Below are 26599 nucleotides of genomic sequence, written 5' to 3' on the forward strand. Positions count from 1 at the left end.
CTGTGGGCTAAGAGGAAAGGTCATCCCCACGAGTAAGTGCTGGAAAGGCAGGAAGAGCCTCTCCCCCAGGGAGGGAGGGAGGCAGCAGTGGTGCCCTGCAGGGATCTGTGTGCCTGCAGCTTGTTCCTGGTTCCCTGTGCTCATTACAGGTCTGGAAGGTCAGTCAAGATGGAATGGAAAGGCAGATGCTGATAAGAAAGGGTGGTCAGGAAGGAAAGCACCTCGTGGGATGGAGTGACCAGGAATAAAGTGGAGAATGCAATGCAGAGAAAGGGATGCAGGTGGGGACAGGCACTTGTCACTCCACATGCAAATGCTGAGTTCTGAGCTGGGCTCTCACTGCCCAGGGACATCCTAAATTATTCTATGGAAATGGCATGGCACAGCTCTGCTGCTCTCCAAAAGCAAGCAGATTAGGGGAAAGGATCAGGGAATAGACCAGTCCTACAGCCAGGGCTCTGAGACTTGTCTGCTCAGTGCAGTTCCACACACCCACCTCATAAAGGACTTCCAGGAGCTGGGAAGGGCATGGCGAGGAGCAGCAAGCAGCAGCAACATGGGGACAACTTGAATGTGAGGAATCATGGAATGCTTTGGGTTGGGAGGGACCTTAAATCTCATCCTTTTATGGGCAGGAATGCCTTCCACTAGACCAGGTTGCTCCAAGCCTTGTGCAACAAGAATTAGGTGCTTAACAACAGCAGTAGCTGAGGGAATATTCAAATGGAGATAATACTTCATAATTAAACACATAATTGCACATTGCTCCTTGCAGGGTCCCTCAGACTGGGTGTCTAGGTTGACAGACTTCCCACGGGATGTGCTCTAGCCATTCTTCTGGAAATGGAGGGGAAAATGAGATGTTTATTATTCACATTGGGGGGTTTCTGTTTCCTACTGTGGTGTCTGATTGTTAACAGAGAAACTGCACACGGCACTTTGTGCTGCTTATTGGGGTTTTGGGCTTTTTAATCTCTGCATTCATGCCTCTTTAGAAGTTTAAGAAAACAGGTTCCCCTCTCCATGAGGTTCTGGTTTTCTTAATGGGAATTATGCAAGGTGCAAAAGCATCTTTTCTGCAGAGAAGACAACAGTGAAGTGTCAAGCAGGGAAAGGAAAACCCCTATTGGGAGCACTTGTTAGTTCCCTCTGTTATTTCAGGTGTCTCGGGCTCCTGCCATGGCATTTCAGAGTGGTCTGCTCTGTTTATTTGGTGTTCTAGACCAGAGGCAAAAGTCAGTTGAGGAGGTGACCACTTGCACTGGAAGGCCATGATCCCAAAGGGATGATCCCACTTGCTACTGGGCTCCTAAGGCCCATTCCCAGACCAGAAGAGTTCTCAGGGATGCACGTAATCCAAAATAAAGCCAGCAGGAGCCAGCAGCCAGCTTAGTGCTCAAGCCTGTAGCTGGAGTGCTGCAGGGATGATTCTCCAGCTTCTCCAGGTTTTCATTAGGAGTCATTCAGCTCTAATGCCCGGGAGCCACTGCTGAGCACTGCCACTCTCTTATGTTACACGCTGTAGGAGAGTGAAAGCAAATAAGTCTAGAAGTGTGGAATAAGTCATCCTAATGTCAGGGATATGAGGTGTAAGTGCCCTGCTGATGGCAGAGATGTGATTAGCCCCGGGTCAGGAAGGTGTAGGATCACACAGCCAGCACTGCTGTGCGCTTAATTTTGGCAAGGTGCTTCAGCACTGCATCATTTATCCCTGTTCCAACCTCTGCAGCTGCCTGCAAGTGCTGCTGCCTCAAACTGGGCAGCCCCGAGGCCTGGCTGGGACACTGGGAATCTGTGCTTCCCAGAGCAGGAGTCTGCTAGGGAAATTTGTTATCTTACCCTGCTCTTTCTCTTTCAACAAGGAGGAAAAAAAAAAAGAGCCACGGCACAACAGACCAGAAAATTTAAATACAATAATGAGAAAACAGGTAATAAAAGTTAGTTTGGCAAGAGGCTGCCAGGGCTGGCGGGGTGTTCATTATGTGCTGGATCAGGAAGTCTATGAAATGTCAGTGTGAAGGGAATTCATTTCCCAGTAACAAGCATGACAGAGCAGTGAATCGAGCAGGAGGCTGTCTGCAGGCACCAGGGTGCTGAAGCCTCATCAGAATGTCACTTTCAGGGACTTTACTTGAAGAGCATGTTCATTTGAGCTTTGAAAAATCAGAATTTTTTGCCCAAAGCAAAGATTGGTCCATGCTCCACGCATGGATGTGCTGCCAGGAGGAACAGCCCACCTGGGAATACCCATCTGGGAACAACCCACCTTCCCTGCCTGGCCACAGGGGATCATCCCTTCCTTTTGTCTCGGGTCTCGCCTCTTCCAGGCTCAGAAATCCCACTGAGGATGTCTGCTCAATTTCCAAGGACTTTGTGCCCATTGGTGTGACATGGAAAACCTGCTGTGAGCAAATCCATGGGACTCTGAAGGAATTTAGCAGCACTGGGGAGGGGAATATCATCTCAGAGCTGAGGGATGGGAGGCACAGAGCAGAGAGGGAAGGATGCAACCTGAACCACGGGGAATGTGAGTTTATGGGGAATTGGCAAACAAAGACTAAATCTGGAAGGTGGGTCTTGTTCAGTAGGGTCAGGCTGGAGGTGAGGATTCTGCAGGCTCTGGAGATCAGTTGGTGTAGGCACACAGTGTGTGGTGACTGGGATGGGCTGAGCCTCATCCCCAGTGGGCTCAGCTGTGAGCAGCAGGTGAGCAGCACTGACACAATGAGCCAGGGAGTGCCCAGTGCACTGAGCAACCACCAAAGGGAACAGAGGGCACACAGGGGCGCTGCATCAACGTGAGGGGATAAAAGGTTGGGCTAAAGAACAACGAAGAGCTGTAGATGCTTGAAGCTTTCTGAAGTGACATGTTGTTACTCTGTATGGGTGGAAGCTTTCTGAGATTGTGTGGTGATGCTCTGTGTATTGTGGCAGTCTCAGCTGTGTCAAGTTCGTGCAAAAGCAAACAAACAGCACACAGGTGGCTTCTCTGGAGATGGCTGTGCCAAATTGGAAAGAAAAGTGGGATATGGCTTGTAATCAGAGAGTGCTGATCCCAGAGCCTGCTGAAAGGAGCACGAGGACACCACAGTGTATTTTGGGAGCCCAGGCTGGCTGGGCAAAGCATGAAACTTGCACCACACCACAGGGTTATAAAGCCCAGACTAAAACATCCCCTAAGCCCAGGCAGGGTGCAGCAGTCAGTAGCTTATCCAGTGAGCCTCACAGAGGGATGGTGGAAGGGAATTATTCCTCCAGGCTCTCTCAGAGCTGTGTTACTGCTGGGAACCCTTCAGTTTGCTTGGAAGTCCTGCTGAGCCCTCCCCTGGAATAGTCACTCCCTTTTCCTTGGACCTGCCCTCTCCCATCCCCTACTGCCATTTAGTGCCAGCCAGCCTTGCTGTGGCAGAGATTTCCAGGCAGGGGCCCTCCAGAGTTGTGTATTTCCTGTAGTTTGCTCCATTTAATCCATCCTGGGTCCCCATCATCCTGCTTGGATCTTTTTCCTCTCCTCCCAATGTCTTGGAAGAGCAAAATCTCCCCGCTGGGCATGAGCCAGAACCTGGGTGGATGAAACTCAATGTTCCCAATCCAGCCAAGGGACTGCTGGGTCTGACATGGCTCACACAAGAAATTTATAGCTCTGGGATGAATGCTCTGGAAGTGAGACTCATATTAGGCTGAGAAAAAAGGAAGAGGAACTAAGAGGCAGGAATATAAAGATGGAAGTTCTCCAAAAGAGAGACATTTAGTGCCGGGACTTTGCAAGTCAGACTCAGTATATTATATTTTTATTGCTACAAGAGTCTGCTTGGTAATTTGTGCTGCCCTATTATTGCAAGAGAATTAATTGCACGGTGGCTCTCGCTGAGCACGGGGGATCTGCAGGAGGCAGCCAGGGGTGGAGCAGCCGAGCATCCGGAGCCTGCGGAGCTGGAGCCGGGTGGGATTTCTTGGCCGTGGGGCTCTTTCCTTGCCATTGAACAGGGAAATGGAAGAGCTGAGAATGAAAGGCAGAAACAAATGGCACTGTTCAAACCTTGCAATGTGATTTTTAAATGAATATCTGCAGCCCCTCTGGGCTGCATAGGCAGGACTGGCTGTCTCATTCCCCGCTCCTGCCAAGGGCTGGAGCGCCTTCCCTTGGCTTTAAGTCCTTTGATCTATCACACGAGGCATATTGATTAAAAAACAGAGGGAAAGAATGGGAAAGACTGCAACAGAACCCAGGACTATGGAGGTCAGTGGGTTTGCAGCAGCCTGCAAATGTCTTGCTACCAACGTGGCTTTTCTCCATGGCTGGCATGACCTGGGAACACAAGGTCTTTCCAAGGTGCAGAGCTCAGGTGGCAGGAGGCTTCCCTGCTCCCAAACACAGCTGGAAGCAGAAGCAGGAGTGTGTGAAGCTGGATTTCCTATGGATTTTGGATAAATCAGGCTGTACTCAGCTATTTGGACACATAGGCACAGGCTGCAGTGAGTGTCCCTAACAGAATTGCCTCCTAAGGGGCAGCTCTGGAATACAGTGCTCAGGAAATTTGGTTGAATTTTTCCCAGATGTTCATGTTTCCAGTGTAGACAGATGTCCTGGAGTATCTTAGGATCAGATCACAGCCGATCACCAGCTGTGGGGCTGCAGGTGATGAGGGTGGGCCAGGAATCCCAGAGCTGTGAGCCTGCCTGGGCAGAGCAGCCTCTCCTGGCTGGGTGGTGAGTGCCTGTGGCAGGGATGGCTCAGCTCTGCCTGGATTGATCCAGTCAGGGACATGAGCTGCCTCTCAGCATCTGCTCCGCTTCCAGGTCCTCTGGAGCCAGCTTTGGGTCTCCAGACCTCTTCCTGGCCTTTCTTTTCCCTGTTGGACAAACCAAATAGTATAATAGGAGTTGTGATATGTACCCAAATCCACCCTTTCTCCCAAGGGCCTTCCCTGTTTTCTCTCTATTTGTCCAGGGCTGCATGGAATCACAGAGGGATTTGGGTTGCAGGGAACCTCAAAGCTCATCCAGTCCCACCCCCTGCCATGGACAGGGACACCTTCCACTATCCCAGGTTGCTCCAAACTCCATCCAGCCTGGCCTGGAACAGTTCCAGGGGTGAGCAGCCTCAGCAACTGGCAAGACTGGGATAAAGCAGCACCTCTGATTTTCTTCCAATGCAGAGGATGGAGCACTTGCCTCCCAGTTTATTTTCCTATTTCATCTCATGAACAACTTTCTGGCTGTCTTGCCACCTTTGGGGCACTTTATTATTCTTTTATTTCCCTGAAGGAACCCACGTGTAAAGCTGGGGGGTGCTTTTAACCATCGTGGCTTTCATGGTGCCGTGACTTGGAAAGGTTTGCCCTAGGCAGGGAGGAGCAGAGTGCTGCCCACGAGTGACACGCGTGTCACACACAGGGCACACACAGCATCCTCCGGGAGGTGCCTGGCATGGCTCTTTGGGAACGAGAGCTGCCTGCACCGTCCTAGCGCGGCTTTCAGATCAAGGCTCAGGAATGACCGCTGTTCTTCCCGCTGGGCTCGGATGTCCGTGGGTTGTTTCAGCCGCCCGGGTCTCCCCGCAGCCGCCGGTGCCCGCGCTGGGCTGGACCGAGCCCGGCGGGGCCGGGAGCCGCGGCCGGGGGAGCCCACCCAGCTCGGACCCCGGCGCGGCCCGGGGCAGGGGGAGCTCCCGACGTGTGGGGCTTTGCATTTGTGTTCTCTGGCACGGGGCTGAGCGGCTCTGGAACGAATCAGGGAGTCTGCAGCGCTTTGTTGTGTTTCTGGCTGATGCTCGGAGTGAGTTCTGCTGCTTTTGCTGCCGCGGAGCCGAAACCTCCCGGCAAGGCTGCGGGCAGCGTGCTGGGAAGAGGATTCTGCTGGAGGAGGATGAAGGCTGTAACTCCCTTTTCCCGCAGGCTCCGGTCCAGGCAGGCACTGGAATCTTCTGCTGGCTTTGCCCACCAGCCGCTGGGGCCGGGAATGCTGCGCTCCCGCACTTTTGGCAGGACGAAACAATTCCTTGCTGGCAAGTCCGTACACATGCACGGGATCTTTTCCAGCGAGATTTGTGATGTTTTGAAGACATAAAGTAATTTGGGTCTAATTAAATCGTTGGAATTGCTGGTGATGGATGATTTGTAAATTCATCTTGCGAAATGCTGGCGGCTGCCTCGGGGATGGGTGGGAGCTGCTTCCAAGGTTCCCCAGCCGCGGTCCAAAGGGTGTAACCCCAAAGCCACAGCAGGGCTCTTGGAAATAACTTCCCCCATAGAAGAGAGCTGCTGTGTTGTCCTTGTTTCCTGTTCCTAAGGGCTGCTGCTCCAAAGGTCCTGTTGTCATCTCTGGAATACCGAGCAGGTTTGGGGTATGTTTGAAATGCAGAGATTAAATTCCAGTTGCTGAAAGGGGATCAAGGACCTGGATACCACAATACCTGCAGGGTCTTGCTCACAGTGGGCTGCAAAGGCCTTTTCACTAAAAGAGAACAGATGGAAACCACAATGGTTTCCTCTTCCATTAGAAGAATATTCAAAGGGAAGCTGGATTCTCCCTGTTGTCTTTTTGCAGCCTCCCTAAAGTGGGGTGTTTTAGCAATATGCAGCCAACTTTTGCTTGTGCATTAAATTTAAATAAAAATATGACCCTGGTACAGAGCCAGTATAATAGGAAAAGAATATCCTAGACCTGGGGACTTGGTCCTTTGGGGCTAACAGGATTTCTGAAGGTGTTGTCAGACTTTCCCCTCTCTTTAGGGCTCACTTAAGGAGCTCACCTGCATTTTTACAGATGTAGCATGAAGATATTAAAAAGCATCTGGAGCTGTTGTACCTTTGCTCCTGAAAAATGCAAATCCCAAGCTTGGTATTCATAGGATCCTGAAGATCAAAGACACAGCTCTGTGGATGTAGCATGGCTCTGCTGCTCCTGCTGAGAAAGTCAGCCCATAGGGACAGCTCCGGGAGCTGCTGGCCCAGCTGAGAACAGCCACAGAAGCTGCTCTCACATTCCCATCCCAGCTTTTCCCACTGTGCTCTCAGGGCTCTGTGAGCCTGTCTCCTGAGGGATCACCCACTGCCAGCCTGGCTTTCCAGGGGTGAGGACTGCACAATTTTCCAGCTGCAGTTTGTAGAGAAAATAGCTCCTGGAAATACATTGCAAAGCTGATTCTTTGGACCAGGAATGCTTTTCCTTAAGGTGCTCAGGGAGAAAGGGATTCATGTTGGATGTAATGAGTTAATACAAACGGCACAGATTGGATGTTTTGCCTCGGGATCAGGCAGAGTCGGCGGCTTTTGTCACAGAGCAGTGCTACATTGGATCTTCACAAGGAAAGAAATTTTCCTGAGGGAAAGCATTGCCAATGCACAGGAATTAATTTCTGGTGAGACGTGAAGCTGCTGGAGCGGGGCCTGCAGAGGCTGGGAGGAAGGGCCTGGAGCATCTCCCTGATGAGGAAAGGCTGAGGGAGCTGGGGCTGCTCAGCCTGGAGAGGAGCCCCAGCTGAGAGGGGCCTCAGCCCTGCCTGTGCCTGCCTGTCCCAGTGTGTCCCTGCCTGTCCCTGCCTGTCCCTTGCTCTCCCTGCTTGTTCCTGTGTGTCCCTGCCTGTCCCTGTGTGTCCCTGTGTGTCCCTGGCTGTCTCTGCCTGTCCCTGCCTGTCCCTGTGTGTCCCTGGCTGTCTCTGCCTGTCCCTGTGTGTCCCTGCCTGTCCCTGTGTGTCCCTGGCTGTCTCTGCCTGTCCCTGCCTGTCCCTGTGTGTCCCTGCCTGTCCCTGTGTGTCCCTGCGTGTCCCTGTCTGTCCCTGTGTGTCCCTGTCTGTCCCTACCTGTCCCTGCCTGTCCCTGTGTGTCCCTGTCTATCCCTGCCTGTCCCTGCCTGTCCCTGGGTGCAGGCAGGGCCAGAGCAGGGCCCAGGCTCTGCTCCGGGGGCCCAGCAATGGCACCAGAGCCACGGGCAGGGACTGAGCCCAGCAAGTTCCACCTGGACACGAGGAAGAACTTTCCAGGGCAGTGATGGAGCCCTGAACAGACCCAGAGAGGGTGTGGAGCCTCCCTCACTGCAGATATCCCAGAGATGTCCAGACACAATGTGTGCCATGGGCTCTGGGATGGCCCTGCTGCAGCAGATGGACCCACTGAGGTCCCTTCCAGCCTCACACTCTCTGGGATTCTGTGTGACTCTTCTTGGTGGGAGGTTCTTGTACCAGAAGGCAACATTTTGCTGAGCAATTGCTGCCCCCAAACATTTTCACATCTCTGTGAAAAATTCAGAATATTTGGGATAGAAATTTCTCCAGACTGTAAAGGTACTCAAAAATACAGTAGGAAAAATGTGCTTTCACCACAATTCTTACCCCAGCACGTTATGAAGGACAGGGAATGAGATTTTTCCATACTTTACACCGCTGTTCCATATTTCTTCGTGGAGCTAAACCCAGCTTTACCTAAGGCTGTAGGGGCACATACTCTGCAATCACTTTGCACTCAGGAATATGTGTTTGCAAATGGAACACTAATCATTCCTACTTTCCCAGCCCGCCTCTGTGGCATACGTAATGCAATAAAGCAGACAAAAGTTCCAGTGAATAGGGGAGCTTTACGAGGGCTGCTCCTGGGGTGCTCATCACAGGCTCATCACGGAGCGACGTGACAGCAATGCCGGGCTGGCACCGGGCTCGGCACAGCCTGGCAGGATTCATGGCATGGCTGCTGGCACCGTGGTGATGAACTCACCCCCCAGCCAGCACTGAGGGCTGGCCTTGCACGGGGTGGGTGATTAATTTGGGCTATTGGTTATTTATTTATTTGTTGTGCCTGGGAGTGCTCTCCTGCGAGTGCCACAGCACTGGTAGAGGGAAATTCAGTTTCTCCTTAGGGCTGGATATTTCCCTGTCTCCTGTGCAGGTGGGAGTGGGGCTGTCTGGAGTGACAACACCCAAAACAGAGGATCTACAGCTGCCTGAACCCTAGAAGTGTCCAAAGCTGGGTTGGATAGGGTTTGGAGCAACCTGAGATAGAGGAAGCTTTCCCTGCCCATGGCAGGGGATGGAATGGGAAGTGTTTAAAGCCCCTTCTGACCCAAACCATCCTGGGGTTTTGTGAAATGGGGAGATCCCTGCAGGGACTGCAGCAGTGAGCTGGGGCTGGGGCTCCCTGGCTGCCGTGGGGTTCCTGGTGGAAAGGCCAAGGGAAAACACTCAGTGACATATTCTGTTTTCCTGAAGTGTGTTGAGAGCAGGACACACTGGGAAAAGATGGATCAGAGGTAGAGGACACACAATTCAAAAGTTGCATCAAGGGAAGTGATCCTATTCATTTGCTTTTCCATATGTTTCCACAGTTAAAATATCTCAAATATTTCTGCATATAAAACTCCCCCTGCTGCAGTGTTGCGTCAGTGGGGTCCATGTTTTGGGGGAAGAGGCATTTGAGAAGCAGGAGGAGGTTTGGGTTGCTGCTTTCAGAGGTCTTTTGGAGAGAATTAAGTAAAGGCAGTGAAACATCCTGGTTTATCCCAGCTGAGATCCTAACCTCACAGGGCAGCAAGGAGGATTCTGTTTCTTACCCAAGCAGGAAGTTAAAGGTGTGATGCACGTGCAGCTCCTCTCTCTTCCTCATGGTGGTTCCTCCATTGGAGTTATTCCCATGTGGAATAGCTCAGCCCACTTTTTCCAGCATTTCCACCAACCTCTGCATTTTGGAGCCTGATTTTCTCCTCTTTGCTCCTTTGCATGTTCCTTGCTGCTCCAGCTGATCCTGGAGGAGGAGGACGAGGGAGAACCTGCTGCTGGGAAATGTCCTGCTCCATCTCCTGCTGCCAGGGCAGGCCTTTGCCAGGAAGGGGGATATGTATCCTCTGCTCCCTCCCCTCCCATCACATGGGAAGCTCCTGGATGAGCAGCTCCTGTGCATGGCCCTGTTCCCTGTAGATAATGGGTTCTGCTTGATATCCATTCTCCCTCTTCCTAATAAAGTGGTGCCACTTTGGTGGCAGAGCCAGCCTGGAAAATAATAAAGCATTTTGCACTTGGAGGCATGAGAAGGCAGGCTCTGGGGAGTGATCCTCCCCGAGACACAGGAATTATTGCAATTACCCAGCAATTGGAGGGAAAGCAGAATGGAGCTGCAGACTTTCCAGGCACACCTTTCCAGCATTAATATTTTTAATTAAGGTTATTGGCAGTGAGTTATGATTTTGGCAGAGCAGATGGCACAACCTGAGGGGTGGGCTCTGCTTGTCCCCGTGGTGGGGGACAAGATGCAATGGGGCTTCTGCAAGTGTGCCTTGGCCTGTGCAAACCCTTCTTCCCTCCTGCTGAGGGGTCACTGAGGGGACAATGCCATTCTCCTTCAATTTTATGACTGTTTTATGAATTTTATGAAAAATCCAAGAGGAATGAAGTCTCCTGCTCGCTCCTTGGCTCCTGCTGTTACAGACAGTGGTCCAGGAGTTGTGGTGAGGCTGCCAGAGGATCAAAGGCATTTCATTTTTTGAAAGCATCACATTGATTTTCAAATCAATCTGGTTTACATACTTCTGGAGACTCTTCCACCTCCACCCCACCTTGGCCATCTCGTAACACTTTTATAAGTTTAAGAATCTCTAATAATCAGTTTAAGAGTCTCTAATTATCAGACACTAAGTGGTTTCCCCAAGGTCATATGGAAAGACAGAGTCAGATCAAGGAGCCAAGGCTGGGTCGAATACACCTGTGGATCATCCTAAATCCTTAGGCCAAAAAGTTCTGCTGTGAGGGGTTTTTTTGGGGTGGTGTTGTGGGGTTTTGGGATGTATTCAACAACCACAAAGGGCCAATATCCCTGCTTGTCTTCTGAGGTCTTCACCTTGAAAACGTTATAGTTGGGTTGTTCTGCCAGAAACCGAGACCCTGAGGTTGCCAGGAGGTGGTTGGCTGGTACAGAACATTACTCCACCTTCTGTGGGAAGGACAGAAGGTGGTGTGGGGGTTTGGCTTTGAGGGTAGGAAGGCAGCAGTAGCCAAAAAACAAGTTTATACTGCATATTATATTAATCAGCAGCATTTAGTTTTTGAAGGGTCTGCTGCTCCATGTCTGCATAGTGAGGAAAGAAGAATTACAGGATGCTTCCAAAATATCCCATTTAGGGTTTGCAGCTGGAGCCAGTGGTCATAAGGTCAAGGTTAAGCTTTGGGACAGTGGCTAAGTGACCTCAGGTTTCTGGAGTGGGGCTAATAATGTGTCTCCTCACACGTTGCCTCCTGTCTGGAATTGTTATCCAAAGGTTTCCTTTGCCCTCGACTACCAGAGCTGGGCTGTTGGATGGGCAGGGAAAGGAGATGCTCTGCCACACCTGGAGCAGGCTGCAGGAAAACTTGGACAACTTCCATTCAGCATTTTAAATACCTGGATGCAGCTCTCAGCACCCTGGAAGTGTCCAAGGCCAGGTTGGATAGGATTTGGAGCAACCTGGGATGGTGGAAGTTGTCCCTGCCCATGGCAGGGGGTGGAAGGGAATGGAATATAAGATCCCTTCCCACCCAAACCATTCCATGGTTCTATTAACATGAACCTGCTCACTTGGGCCTTTCCAACATCACTGCATTTAAGGCAGCATTTTCTGAAGCTTGAACAGAAGTCAACTCCACATAACAATGCCATATTTCAACATTACCACCTTTTCTTCCGTTTTGGAAATGCTTCACCTCCGTCTCTGTCAAAGCTGATGGGTAAAGTTTGGTCTGTGTTTTCTGGCTCCTGAGCTCTGTGAGGAGCTGATGTAAACTGGACCACACAGAGATGGTGCAAAGCCAGCACCTTGCAAGTGACCCACAGCTCGTGTGTCCCAGGCAGTGGATGCTGATATCATAAAGGAATAATACCCATCGTGATTCCATAGGCAGGAGGCAGCTCAACCCATCTCTGCTCCTTCAATTTCCACCCAGATGCAATTTATCAACCACCAGTGGTTGTTTATTAGGTTGATTCACAAGCTGTTTGTCAGGCACACACTCACAGGGGTTTATTAACAGTATAAATCCCCTAAGATCTTTCATTTCCCCATGCCTGTGACTGTAGGTGCTAGTTTAGTAATTCAGACCTCACATATGACCTGTCCTCAGCCTTTTAAAGTAAAAGTCAAACCTGACAGGAGATTTTTCTCTTTAAATGAAGACCAGCTTGGACAGGACTTGGAAAAACCTGGTCTAGTGGAAGGGGCAGGGGTTGGAATGGGATGAGCTTTTAGGTCCCTCCCAACCCAACCCATTCCATGATAGTAAAGCCAAGCTGCAGGATCTGGGGAGAAGGGAGAAGAAGGTGGCTCCTGTCCCTGTGCCTCTGGAGCCCGGGGCTGAGCTGCAGTGAGCAGCTTCCCAGAAGTAATTTCCAGGCGAAATTGCTGTAAAGAAAAAATTGACTTTTGACATAGGCTGATAAGCACTGATGTTTGTTTCCAAGGGCTTGTATTTTATGCAATTTGATGCCTAACAATGACTGACAACAGTGGTGATGGTGAAAAACATTAAAAAGGAGGGAACTGCAGTCATTTCCAGCTGCAAGCTTCTCTCCTGGTGGGCTTTTTCCTGTGATTTTCAGCATTTAGCCTGCTTGTTCTTATGCTATTGGTTTTGCAAGCTGAGACTTGCAGCCCCAGACACTGAATTTCCAGCTGAAGGAAGCCCAAAAGTCTCTATGAAGGATGCAGTGAGTGTTGCCTCATCTTTGAAGAGGAAATGCCTTGTCCCTCTCAGATTATCTTCATTAATGGGCAAAATGCAGCGAGGTTATGTCCTTTTAAGAGACACCTCTGAACTGGAGTTCCTGCTGCAAGTCCTGTTTTGAAGGGAAGAAAAGCTCAGTTGAGCTCAGTGTTTTCCCTCATCAATCATTCCCATTCAGGTCGATACTTCAGTTAGGACAAATACAACAAGGAGCTGGAGTCTGGAGGCCAGAGAGGAATGAGCAGCAGGAGCCTCTGATTCTTCTTTACTGGTGGTTAATGTGGTGTGGTCTAAAATAAATCCCCTCAGGGCATTCTGAGCCTCTTTAAGTGCCCTGAGCCTGGCAGAGCTCTGGCCCATTCCCTGCTGTGTCACCCATGGTGTGAGTCCGGCTCACTCTTCCCACCTGTCCTGGAATGGTGAGGTGGAATAGCCTCCTGTTCCCAATGAGAGCTCAGTGGGGACAGAGAACAGGAGTGTGAGTGTGGTTGGAGAGGACAGGGTGCTTGGAATGTCCTTGGAGGGGGTCAGGAGCCTTTCAGATATGGCTTCCTCCAAACCTGGAACTTGTCAATGTTGGAAATGTGCTGTCCCAGGTGGGTGTTTGTCCATCAAAAGAGTGGAGGTCACAGCATGGATGTGGGGCCCAGGGCTTGGTACAAACAAAACTCTCTGGCATTTCTTCTCACTCTGAAAAAGACATGGAGGGACTGGAACGTGTTCAGGGAAGCAAATGGGGCTGGGGAAGGACCTGGAGCACCAGGAGCAGCTGATGGTGCTGGGAAGAGGCTCAACCTGGAGAAAAGGAGGCTCAGGGGAACCTTGTGGCTCTGCACAGCTCCTGACAGGGATGGGGGTCAGGCTCTGTTCCCAGGGAACAGGGACAGGAAGAGAGGGAACAGCCTCAAGTTGTGCCAAGAGTTGGATATTGGGAAGATTTCTTCTCCAAAAGGGCTGTCCAGCTCTGTCACAGCTGCCCAGGGCAGTGGTGGGGTCCTCGTTCCTGGAGGGCTTTAAAAGCCATGTGGATGTGGCACTTGGGGACATAGGTCAGTGGTGGCCTTGGCAGTGCTGGGGAACAGTTGGACTCAGGGATCATAGAGGGCTGTTCCAACCTAAATGATTCTGAAGAAGTTTCCTTAGAGGTAGAACTTTGCATTAAAGGTTGGATTGGAAGATCTTGGAGGTCTTTTCCAACTTTGCTGGTTCCATGCCTCTATGAAGTGTCTGGGGGAATGTGGCAGTGGGTGACCCCACCTCCTGTCTTTGTTTCAGTGCCATTCATGGCAGGACTTGGCCCAGTTGCCCAGTTTTTGTGGACTGTTGATCCAAGGATCCTGAGTCAAACTCTTTTCTGGTGTCATAGCTGATGAATTCCTGTCTGGATCCAGATATAATCCTGGAACCACCAGGAGCTTGGGGGTGGTTGGAAGGTGCTGAAGTGCTGTCAAGTGAGGTGGGCTCAGCTGAACGAGCCTGTTGACAGCCTGGAGCATGAATACTTCATGCTTCATCCCTCATATAGAGCCCTCTTTGTTTATTCCCATCTTTATTCATCATCATCATCGTTATTTATTAATTAAGTTGCTTTGCCAAGCCAACAGCGTGAGCTCATGTCTGGACTTGTGTGCATCCATAATTAATTGCAAGTGTTGTGTTATGTTGCTGTGAACAAAGGAGTGAAGAGTCTCAGCGGAAAATCTCTGGAAATTCAGAGATTATATCCACAATCCAAGTGCTTCCTGAGCAAGAGGAAGAACTGGAGTCCAGCATGTTGTTTAAGGGGTTCATGTTTGTACTACACCTTCAGAAATGACTGATCCTCTGTCCCCCTGTCAGGAATCTTCCTGAGCATCTCCAAGTCTGCTCTAAATCAAATCAAGTTTTTCCTTTTAACACCAACTTCCTTCCCCCACTGCACTGACCTTCCAATGAGAGGCGGGGAGAAGAAGATATCACGTGTAAAACAAGGTGAGAGGAACCCACAAAGAGGGAACCAAATTCCCCTGAAGTGTCACCTTGTCAGTTGGCTTTTATTGCTTTGATAGCGAGGCGATTCCGCTGACAAATCCGCTATCGGCCGCGTGCCGCACGGAAGCGGGAATGTGCCAGGGCATTGGAAAGTCCTTTTGAAGTAACACAGCTCCGAGGAGCACTTGCTATGGACCAGGGATACAAATGCATTCTGAGCATCCAGGGAACACTCTGGAGGGGGCATAAATCAATCCTGCTTAAGCTGCGCCGTTCCCTGGAAAGTCTCGGCATTTGGATGCACGGCAGCAGAGGAAGCGGCAGCTCCGCTGGGCAAGGGACACGGAGGCAGCAGCCTCCTGTTCCTGGTAAGAGGATTTTATTCCAGCCAGCATTGGGTGGCCTTCCTGCTGATAAATTTCTACCAATAACCTGAGATCAGGAAGGAGAAAAACCCTCAATCCTCCCACCCTTCCTAATTTTAGTGCCCTCCTGTGCTTTCTTCCTGCAAGACACAGACCTTGCAGAAATACCTGCTGGGAAGGGCAATTCCTGCTGGGAGTGGTAATCTGGGGCTTTGTCTTGCCTCTTGCATCAAGGCAGCACAAGTGGTGCCAGGGGCACCTTCTTCCACCTGCACAGGACAGGAGGAAACAACCTCAAGGGGAGAATCAGGCTGGACATCAAGAGGAATTTCTTCATGGAAAGGGTGGTCAGGCACTGGGAGGTGGTGAAGTCCCCATCCCTGGAGAAGTTCAAGGAAAACTGGACATGGCACTCAGTGCTCTGGGCTGGTGACAAGGTCAGGATCAGCCACAGGTTGGACTTGGACATCTTTTCCAACCTCAGTGATTCTGGGACTCTGGGATTTTCAGCATGGACATGGGAAGGTTTATAACAGCTGGGAGAGTAGGTGGACACAGGTAGAGTTTGAGTCTGAGCAAGCCAACGTGCCCTGACTCAGCTTTGGGATTCACCTTCCTTTTTACCCTCTCCCACAGTAATGTTTTATATGCTGATCCTCTCCTTTTCCCATCCTTTCCAAGCTTTCTTCTATGCTTATATTTCCCAATACCAGTTCACACCATTCAGGACAGTGTCTTGAAATAAACCCTTTGCTTGAAAGAATTTTAAAATAAGCAGAGTTGGGTGAAAGGTTTTGCTCAAAGACATGAATTTCCGCAGTTTTATCCCTTTTGCTTTTTTTCTTCCTAAGAGACTCTTTTCAAAAGCCAACATGAAAAAAGTCTAAATACATGAGGTTAATCACATGTTGTAAATGCACGCTAAATAAATGTCTAATTTGAGCTGTGTCTATGCTGTCAGGGGACTGCACAGGCCATGACCTCCTGTATGTGGAAGATTCCCAGGAACCACATGGATTTATTTTATTTTTCAGATAACTCCACTCATAGCTGCTTCACTGCAGTATTTGTGCAACGCATTGGAGATTGATGAGCACACCTGGAGCTGAAGCCAGTGAGCTGTTCAGGAGTCAGGCCCATTCCCATTAGTTCCTAGGCTCAATTTAGTGCACATGCAACCCTGGAACTCCATATTGTAATGCTTGATTGCTTTCCTACAAGGCCAGGGTTAAAATCAGAGAATCCCAGAATGCTTTGGGATGGAAGGGACCTCAAAGCTCATCCACTTGCATGGGCCTTCCACTATCCCCGGTTGCTCCATGCCCTGTCCAGCCTGGCCTTGGACACTTCCAGGGATTCAGGGGCAGCCACAGCTTCTCTGGGTACTCTGTGCCAGGGCCTCAGCACCCTCACAGGGAGGAATCTTTCCCCAATATCCCATCTAACCCTGCCCTCTGGTAGTGGGCAGCCATTCCCCCTTGTCCTGTCCCTCCATGTCCTTGTCCAAAGTCCCTCTCCAGCTCTCTCTTGGAGATCTTTAAAGCACTGGAAGGGGGTCTGAGGTCACTCCCCTCTCTTTTCCAGGCCTTCTGAGCCTTTCTACTTTAGAACACAGCATGCAAAAAGAAAAGCAGTTCCCTAAATCCTCTCGATCCCTCCACAAAAGGCTCCATTCTTCCAGAGCTTTGGGACAGGAGCAGAGGAGAATTCCACCCACCCCTCCGGAATCAGCATCAGAACAGCAGCGCTGAGAATTTGCATGGAGCATCCAGCAGCTCCTGCTCGTGGAGCTGTGAATGTGTTCATTTTTTAGCTTCAACAAGGTCATTCCCACTGCTAAGCATAATCCTGACACATTAGCAGGAGTGCTGTCCAATTCATTCGCACTCCATTAAGCAGCACTGCCGAGAAGGTTTTCCTGCTCTCTCCGAGTTCTTTCCCCCCCAGTCACACACAGGGAATCATCTCTCAGGAGCTCAGGTGCCCGTGGGGGGAACACATTGAGTCCTGCAGCACCTGCTCCCCGGGGTGGGGGTGGAACCTGAGGCACTCTGGTGGGACTGGGGATCCCAGTGTGGTGACTGGGCTGTAAACTGGACGTCCCTTTCCCTGCAGGGCACGCACAGTGACATCCCATGGCCTCCGTACCATTGCTCAGGGATTTTCCTCTGCTCTGCTTATTGAGCTTCAGAAAAGTCACCAGAGTTTCAAATGTCACCATTGTCAACTTTTCGTCATTCCAGATGAAAGTGGCAGCTGATTTTTCCATTGCTCCCACCTGGGATTTCCATCAAAATCTCTCCAGGCCACTGTCTGCATTTCAGACTTCCTTCCTGGGACAACGCAGTGCTGGGGTTTTGACAGCAACCTTTCCACCGAGTTGGAAAGATCCTCTGTGGCTTTGCTTCACTGCCCTGATTTTGTGACAAAGCTCAGGGAGCTCCTGCCTCGTCCTGCTTGGATGGGTGTCAGTTCTGCATGAACTGGGCCAACTCGGGAGGGTGCACAAGGAAATATTCCCTGTCAATTAAACTGGAGAAAGTGTCAGCAGGAGAGGAGTGAAGCAGCCTCCTCTGAGAGCTCTCCCTGGGGAGAGCAGGTCCTTTCCTGTGTGGATTCCAGGAGCCACTTGTCCAGCCAGAAGTTCTCACAGCCAGAGACACAGACCAGTGTGCCAGGAGAAAAATTCCCTGTTTTGTCGAACTTTCTCCACTGGCTGTCCCCAATTCAGACCTTTTGCTAGACATCCTCTTTCTTTCCTTACAGCTTTTAGACCAGTACTCAGATCAGTGGCTTGGAGTGAAGTTCTGGTTTACTTCTGGTTCTTCATCCCACAGAGTTTGTGACTCTAAAAAAGAGCCTGAAGACTCCTCTATGCATGTCTCTTCCCTCTGTCACACCTGGTTAGGTCACAGTTCATGGAATCATGGAATAATGTGCCAGAAGGGACCTCAAACATCACCTGGTCCAACCTCTCTTAGCAAAAGCAGTCTAGAAATGATGACCCAGCTCTTTGTCCAGCTAAACCTTAAAAGTGTCCAAATTTGGGGAATCCACCACTTCCCTGGGGAGATTATTCCAATGGCTGATTGTTCTCACTGTGAAAAATTTCCTCTTGTGCCCCAATCTTTTATGGACGAGGTTTCCTCTGATCCTGCTGCCATTCTGCGCTCCCCCTGAAGCCAGGGGATAGGGAACACGGTTTGGAAAAGTCTTGGAGCTGGAATTTCATCTTGCCTTGCTCTGCTGGAAGCAGGGTGCTGCTGGCCATGCTCTGGGCAGAGCTTGCCCAGCCCGGCCACTGCCACGAGGTGCCCACGGTGCTCCTGTCTTGGTCCAAACCCCCCAGTTTAACTGAAGCCTCAGCAGAATAATGTGAGTCCATGGAAATCAATGGAGAAGAGCTGAAAACAATTGATTGGAATCAAAACACGCTGCAATCAAATTTGGAGGGACTGAACTAATGGATCATAAGGTGCCTGGTGAATGGGGCTGATTGAATTGAGCTGAAAGGTCCTGCATCTTCATTACAGCACCTGAAACCAGGACAGATGAGGAATTTTCTAACCATGTTTAGTGTCTTTTTTTTACTGCACTGATAACTGGATTGCAAACCCAGCATTTGGGAATTAACCCGTGTGTACAGTATTGGGAGGGGAAAAAATGGAATTTGGATAGGACAAGGGGCAGTGACTTCACACTGGCTAAGGACAGGTTTAGATGGGATACTGGAAAGTCTTGGCTGTGAGGATGGTGAGGCCGTGGCACAGGGTGCCCAGAGAAGCTGTGGCTGCTCTTGGATCCCTGGAAATGTCCAAGGGCAGGTTGGACAAGGCTTGGAGCCACCTGGGACAGTGGAGGATGTCCCTGCCCATGGAAGAGGGTGGAACTGGATGAGCTTTTTCTCACCCACAGCATCCTAGAATTCTGGGATTTGCTGGTCACAGGCTACTCCATGTCTGAGGACAGGCCAGGAACTGGATTTTGGAGCTCTCCTTGCTGCTGATTCCTTTACTTTGCCTCACTCAGCAGTCACAGTGTCAATTTTCCATTTCTCCTGCCTTGTTATGGCAGCATTTGGAGATGCAGAGGTGTTTCCTACCATGCATTCACTCCATGTGCTGGCCAAGGCCTGGTTATTCCTGCATGTTTTGCCAACACTGATTTGTAGCATCTCCTTATTCCACCAAATCCTGCAAATTCTTTGGAATTTTCATTATCCTAATGTAACTCTGCTCTCTGTCACAGGAACTGAAGGCATGAATAATTCATTAGTTTTCCTAAACCTTCATTTTTTTTGGTCAGACTGAAGTTCCCCTGTTACAAGGGATGATTTATTATTGCAGTGATTAAGGGACATTGTTGATATTTCTGAAAATTTCCTTTCGGAGCTGCAGGCTTGCCTGGAGTCAAAAGGCAGGAGAAACATGTGAATAACGGTGTGGGTAATGGAGCAGTTGCAATTTCCCATTAAGAAGAGGCTCCTATTTGTTCCATGCTCCCACGGATGGGTGGCATGGATCTGGAGCCAGATTGTTTAACAGCACTTTTTCTGTTGGAGCTCTGATAGGGAAACAGGAAAAATGTGTTCCCAGGAACTCAGCACCTTGATCCATCTTGTGACTGACTGAAACGGATAGTCCTGGAGCTTGTTATTGTCTCCTGATTGGACTCACTGTAGCATCAGGACACAATGCCCAGATTTAAATCCCTTCCTACCTGCTCCAAGGAGAGGAAGGATCTGCCTATGCTGTCTTCCTTGACTATCCAGGGACTTCAACCACTCCATGGGCTTTTGTAGTCCCAGATGTTTCCTGAAGTAGTGAGATCTCCTCTCCTCTCCTCTCCTCTCCTCTCCTCTCCTCTCCTCTCCTCTCCTCTCCTCTCCTCTCCTCTCCTCTCCTCTCCTCTCCTCTCCTCTCCTCTCCTCTCCTCTCCTCTCCTCTCCTCTCCTCTCCTCTCCTCTCCTCTCCTCTCCTCTCCTCTCCTCTCCTCTCCTCTCCTCTCCTCTCCTCTCCTCTCCTCTCCTCTCCTCTCCTCTCCTCTCCTCTCCTCTCCTCTCCTCTCCTCTCCTCTCCTCTCCTCTCCTCTCCTCTCCTCTCCTCTCCTCTCCTCTCCTCTCCTCTCCTCTCCTCTCCTCTCCTCTCCTCTCCTCTCCTCTCCTCTCCTCTCCTCTCCTCTCCTCTCCTCTCCTCTCCTCTCCTCTCCTCTCCTCTCCTCTCCTCTCTCCACTCTCTAAAAGGCTTTTTTGACTCCTCCTGCTGTTTGGCAGAGCTTGGGATGCCTTTTCTGGATGCTTCCATACCAGATCAGCCTCCCAGTGCTTCATTCCACAAAAAGAAGGATGAAAAGCCCTTTGGGAAGCTGTCGGTGCTCCTGCCTCACCCCAACAGAAGTGGGAACCCAGTCCCAGTGTGTCACATTCTGAGGAGCTCCTTGGTGATGCCTGTCAGGCAGCAGCAGGTAACTGATTTATTTTCCCAGCTTGTTTATCAGCCCTAATAGAAAATGAAGTCTCTCTGGGTTGATGAGCAATGTGAATTCTTGCTGTCTCTCTCCTCACCTCCCCAACCCAAAGATGCACTTAATAATCATTGATTGTTTGGGAGGAGAAGGAGTGTGGCTGTAAATGTCCCTTCCCACCATTACAAGGTGCCTGATTAAAGAGGAGAGGCAGGAGTGGATCAATGGGAATCGTAGGCACAGGACTGATCCAGTGGGTCCTGGTGGGTCTTGTGGATGCCCTTCTCAGGCACCCCAAATATTTTTTGCTGTTGAATTTGCAGACAGCTCAAGGCATGGCTGTGCAGCTCAGTGAAGGTCACTGGGGGCTGAAGAGAGCACTTGAGTCAGCAGGGAAAGCAGGAGACATCACAGAATCCTGGGATCACTGAGGTTGGAAAAGCCCTCCAAGATCACCAAGTCCAACCTGTGTCTGATCCCCACCTTGTCACCCAGCCCAGAGCTCTGAGTGCCACATCCAAGTGTTCCTTGAATGCCTCCAGGGATGGGGACTCCAAACCTCCCTGCACAGCACGTTCCAGTGGACTAGCACTGCAGGGGCTTTCCCAGATTTCCAGCCACCATGCCTGAAGCCTGGAGTTGTGACAGGGAATTGGTACTCTGAGGTTTCAGACCAAATGAGGAGAGTTATGGAGAGTGAGATTCTTCCATGTTCATGGCCAGTGGCCTCCATACACCTTCGAGCCAAAGCCCACCTGCTTCCAGTGGTGTCACCAAAGATTAAGGGTGTTTAAGAACAATCATCTTCCAAGCAGCTCCTTCCAGCTCTCAGAAATTGCTGTGGGGTCTTCCAACATGTTTGGGTGTCACCACTGGAGCCACCCCGTGGAGTCCACCTGCTCCAGTGCTTGCTTCAGTTTCTCCTTGGCTGTAGCTAAATGGAATCCTTCCCTGTGAGGGTGCTGAGGCCCTGGCACAGGCTGCCCATCCCTGGAAGTGTCCAAGGCCAGGTTGGACAGGGCTTGGAGCAGCCTGGGATAGTGGGATAGTGGGAGGTGTCCCAGCCCATGGCAGGGGGTGACACGGGATGGGCTTTGAGGTCCCTTCCAACCCAAACCATTCTGAGAGTCTCTGATTCGGTCTCAGTGCTGATCTATCAAACATAATCTGTAATGTTTTGGTTTCCATTCAACTCAAAAGTTGGGCTTAAATTAAAATGTTCCTTGTGAATATGAGCAAAGCTCTTCACTCCAGACAAAAGGTCATCTCTTGGCTCCAGGGCAGCTCTGGGCAGGTAGAACTGGCAAAGTAGTGCAGGAATAGCTCCCAAATTTAAAAAAAAATATTTTTAATGTCATTGTGCAGTCAGGTGGCTGTCAAGAACACCAGAACATAACATTTTGGTGTTATATAGGTGTTTTTCCATGAGTTACCCAGGCAGTCCGGGCCCCACAGGTCTCTAATCTCTAGGCATGAGCTGTCCCCAGTTTCTCCTTTACAGTGCCTTTCTCCCAGCTCATGCTAAGGATGCATCCGTAGGGATTCATTTGGGCTTCAATCAGCACTTTGTTGGTGGTATTCCACTTTGAAACAAACCCATGCTTGTGGAAAACACAGATTTGACTTTAAAGGTGGCACTTGGAGCCTCTAAGTTGCTCTGATACCTTTGAAAATTGTCTCTGTCAACAGAGGGTGACAGATCCTTGCAAAGGAATATGTGAGGTGAGAACACAGAAAGTAGAAGAGACATTTCTGTTGCCTGGCACTGATAAAGATCCAGCCTCAGAGTTTGTCACATTATTTGCTCTATTTCAGGATGTTTGAGGCCACAGAGTCCAGCTCACCTGGATTTACTTAAAAAAAAAAAAAAAAAAAAAAAAAAAAAGGAGGAAAAATCCCGGGAGAAAAGGGCCGCTATCACAGCCGGAGAGAATCTATAGGCAAGAGAGCAGCAAAGTGTATTTGCATAACAATTCCAATCAGTATCAATCACCTCCCAGGGCGGGCTGTCAGCGCCTGGTAAACACGTCCCGGGTGACAGATGAGCTGGGCTGGGCAGGAGAGCTCTGCAGCCCTGGAATGTCAGCACCGGCTCCAGGACAGCATCCTTCAGAGGGCACCGAGCAGAGAACCACCAATCCCCCGGGACCACCTCCCAGGGCATGGGGGTGGCCAAAGAGATGGATGTGGATTGCTGATTTCCTTCCATCCTTCTGATCCGGAGTTTCTTTTCCTTTTGCTCTTTCTGTTTTTGAATGCCTGGGGGAGATTTTCTCCATCGGCTCTAAATCCAACACAAACCAGGTCCAGTTTACTTTACAGGCTGCAAATCCAAACTGAAAACTGCTGCTGATCCAGCTCGAGCCCTCTCCAGTCAGTGATATCACTGGAGCAGATACCATCCCACACATCCCACATGCTCCTGCCATGGAAAGTGCTCTCCTCCCTGTCACACATGGTGCCACTGATTACCCCCGTGAGCACCACGCTGGCAGTCTGGGCACAGGCTTGGAGAGGTTTCCCAGGACGGGCTTTGTGAAGCCCATCCTGGGTGGGAGAAGGGGCTCAGCTCTTGAAAACTCTGAGAAGTAAGATTTAAGTTCCAGGCAGCAGGTCAGTGGTGCTGGTGTCCAGAAGGGCTTTTAAATGGACTGAACTTGTGGAAAGAGCGTTGTGTTGGACCCACCCCAGGGACAGAGCAGGGCTCAGTGTTCCACATCTGGGCTCCTGACTCCGTGTTCCACCAGCTCCTGGGAGGGACACCTGATGGGGCAAGGACAGCAGCTCTGAGCAGGGACTGCCAGTGACCTTTTGCAGACACTGTGGAGAAGTCTGCCAAGCTTTTGGTTGGAGCTACTCATGGCTGAGCAGACAGTGCTGAGACTTGTCACCAGCTTGAAACACCCACAGGTAGCACTGGAGTTCTCTCAGGACTGTGGGCCTCTGCCAAGATGGATCTTTTCCCTTTCCCCTTTCCTCTTTCCTCCAAAAGATGTGAGAGCCTCCTAACATGAGTCTGGAATTCTTGGAGTAATGGCTCTGTTGTGACAGCCCCACACAGGGCAGGGAGGTTGATAGATTGGCACTAGGACCAAAACAGAGAATCCCAGAATGGTTTGGGTTGGAAGGGACCTTAAAGCCCATCTCATCCCACATCTGCCATGGGCAGGGACATCTTCCATGTCCCATGTTGCTCCAAACACTGTCCAGCCTGGCCTTGGACACTTCCAGGGATTCAGGGGCAGCCACAGCTTCTCTGGGCACCCTGTGCCAGGGCCTCAGCACCCTCACAAGAAGGATTTATTCCTAATCTCTAATCCTGGCATCACCTTGCAGTTTAAAGCCATCATCCCTCGTGCTGTCACTCCATGTCCTTGTCACAAGTCCCTCTCCAGCTCTCCTGGAGCCCCTTTGGCACACAGATACACAAGGGCAACACAGCGCACAAAGCCAAACAACTGATTTTGGAGATCCCACTCAGTGGCAGAACAGAGCTACCATGGGGGATTAAGGACCTTTGTCTGTGAATAAAAATACATCTGAGATGCCCTTTCACAGCTTCCTCAATCATGGCTTTGGCTGCAAGGCTGGGTCTATCTCACCTAGCTCGGGAAGGGACTGGATGCATCTGGAAGTGCAGGTTTCCTGTCACCGATTATTACAGATGCCTGACTTCCAGGGAGATGTGTAAATTCAGAGAGTTCTGCCCTCAGTGTATTGACAAATTCCTGCTGATTTTGATACATTTTATGACTTCTTTCACAGCCTTTACCGGCAGCCCAGTAAAAATTGGTAATTCATACACAAATCCCTTCTGCATATTATTTCTGAGTAAATTATCCTTAAACAAGGAAACGTTCCCTGGGCTGATCCCAGAGTGGTCAGCAGGAAAGGGATTGGGATTCTGCCCCTCTGCCCTGCTCAGGTGAGAGCCCACCTGCAGAGCTGCCCCAGCCCTGTCCCAGCACAGGGAGGAGCTGGAGCTGCTGGAGAGAGCCCAGAGGAGGCACCAGGGTGAGCAGAGGGATGGAGCAGCTCTGGTGGGGGAAAGGCTGGGAGAGCTGGGATGGTTCACCTGGAGGAGAGAAGCTCTAGGGCAAACAAATTGTGGCTTTGGGGATTTTGGGATGGAATTCCTCCCTGTGAGGGTGGGCAGACCCTGGCACAGGGTGCCCAGAGCAGCTGTGACTGCCCCATGATCCCTGGGAGTGTTCCAGGCCAGGCTGGACAGGGCTTGGAACAGGGACAGTGGCAGGTGTGTGACACTCCTGGGGCAATCCCAGACATGGATTCCCTCCCTCCTCCACCCAGCCCAAGGCTCTGGGGCCGTTCCCAGAGATTCTCTTGGTGGCCGTGTCCCTCTGTCCCCTCATGGAGCTGTTCTGCCAGTGGAGGGTGCAGAGGGCAGAGCTGAAGCCTCAGCTCATCCCAGCTCATCCCCAACACAATTCCTGCCTGGGAGAGGACGGGAGCCTTGCATTTGGCAGGAAGGACCGAAAGGTGAACCCGAGGATCCCTGGTTCTGGGCCTCTCCTCTGCCTGGCTCTGCTGAGGGCAGAGAGAAGGATCAGGATTCACACAGGGAAATTCTGCACAGAATAAACCCAACATTCCCTGCATTGCTCAGGAAGCCCACAAGGGTTTCACCCTGCCTTAAAATGGGTTTGATTTTTTTCCCTAGGAAATCCCCAAAGAATATAGCATTGGAGAAAAGTTTTCTCCGAGCATCCCATTAATTATTTTGCCTTTGGTTTGAAGTGAGCTGATGCCTTGTGCTTTTGTGGCAGGAAAAATTGGAGCTGCAAGAGTGTTCAGGGCAATCCTGCTGCCTGTGGAGCCCTTGAAATGGATCTCCTTATTCATCCCTATGGAATCCAGGAGGAGCCTCATTCTCCAGGGTGAAATATATTCAGTTTTGTTGATCTAGACAGAAAAAGGAAAAAAAAGTCTTAAAGCACAGCTGATACATTTCTTTATATACTCCTTTTCCTTGTAAATTCCTTTTCATTGTGAATTAAAGACCAGCTTGTAGACTTACTCACCTTCTGAGCTGACATTTGAATTGAGTGATATGAGCACCAAGAAATTTCTATCACTTTGATCAGATGCTTGAATTCTACATTTTGATTCTTTTAATACAAAGATTTTTAAAATAGCCAGGGAACTTGTTCTGGGGAATACAAAAGTGTTAATATTCATAGAATATTCTGAGCTGGAAGGGACCCACAGGGATCATCAATCCATCTCCTGGCCCTGCACAGACACCCCAACAATCCCACCTTGGGCATCTCTAAGAGCATTGTCCAAATGCTCCTGGAGCTCTGGCAACCCTGGGGTCGTGCCCATTCCCTGGGGAGACTGGGCAGTGTCTGACACCCTTGGGGGGAAAAATCTTTCCCTCATATCCAAACTAAACCTCCCCTGGCACAGCTCCAGCCGTTTCCTGGGGTCCTGTCCTTGGCCCCAGAGAGCAGAGGTGGGAGCAGCCCCTTGGGAGGAAGTTGTGGGTTGGAATGAACTCTGCCCTCAGTCTCCTGTTCTCCAGCTGAACAGACCAAGTGCCCTCAGCTGCTCCTTGTTGTGGCCCCTCCAGACCCTTCCCCATCCTTGTATCCCCCCTTTGGATGCTTTAGATCCTTTCCATTATCGTGATGCCCCAGAACTGCTCTAGGACTGTTACAAGGGTTGTTTCACTGAGGTCCAGAACAAGATTTCCTCCCCTTTCAGCCAGCACTGAGATGGGAATTCTATTAAAAATCTATAACCATTGACCAAAATAACCATTATGCTTAAATCAGTAATTTCAGAATATCTCACCCGGCAGATCTTTATTATATCACACGCTTAACCTGACTTAATGTATTATATAGCACCCATTAGTGGAATAGATTAACTTCAGATGTTCCCTTTTCCACATTAATAATGCAATCAGGAATTTATGCCAGACACTTTCTGCTTGAAACTGCGCGAGGAAGATCTGAAGAAATATAAAAAAAAAAAAACCTCGTGTGCATCTATTGAATAAGAAATGCTTGATTTTGTAGCATTTTGTGGGAATCAAAGGGCTGGAAAACAAACTATTTGAGTTGTGGAACAACTGCCATGAAGGCAGAGCGGAGCG

General features: G+C 50.3%; 1 long non-coding RNA gene across 1 annotated transcript; it reads left to right on the top strand.

The window, feature by feature from the left end:
• Positions 1 to 20179: 20179 nt before the first annotated feature.
• On the top strand, positions 20180 to 25515 carry LOC146766591 (uncharacterized). The gene is made up of 2 exons (XR_014957293.1): positions 20180 to 20478; positions 25266 to 25515. It is a non-coding gene; the product is annotated as an uncharacterized LOC146766591 (long non-coding RNA).
• The last annotated feature ends 1084 nt before the right edge of the window (positions 25516 to 26599 follow it).

This window comes from Lonchura striata, chromosome 9 (genome assembly GCF_050655825.1).
Source record: "Lonchura striata isolate lonStrDom1 chromosome 9, ASM5065582v1, whole genome shotgun sequence".
Lineage (NCBI taxonomy): Eukaryota > Metazoa > Chordata > Aves > Passeriformes > Estrildidae > Lonchura > Lonchura striata.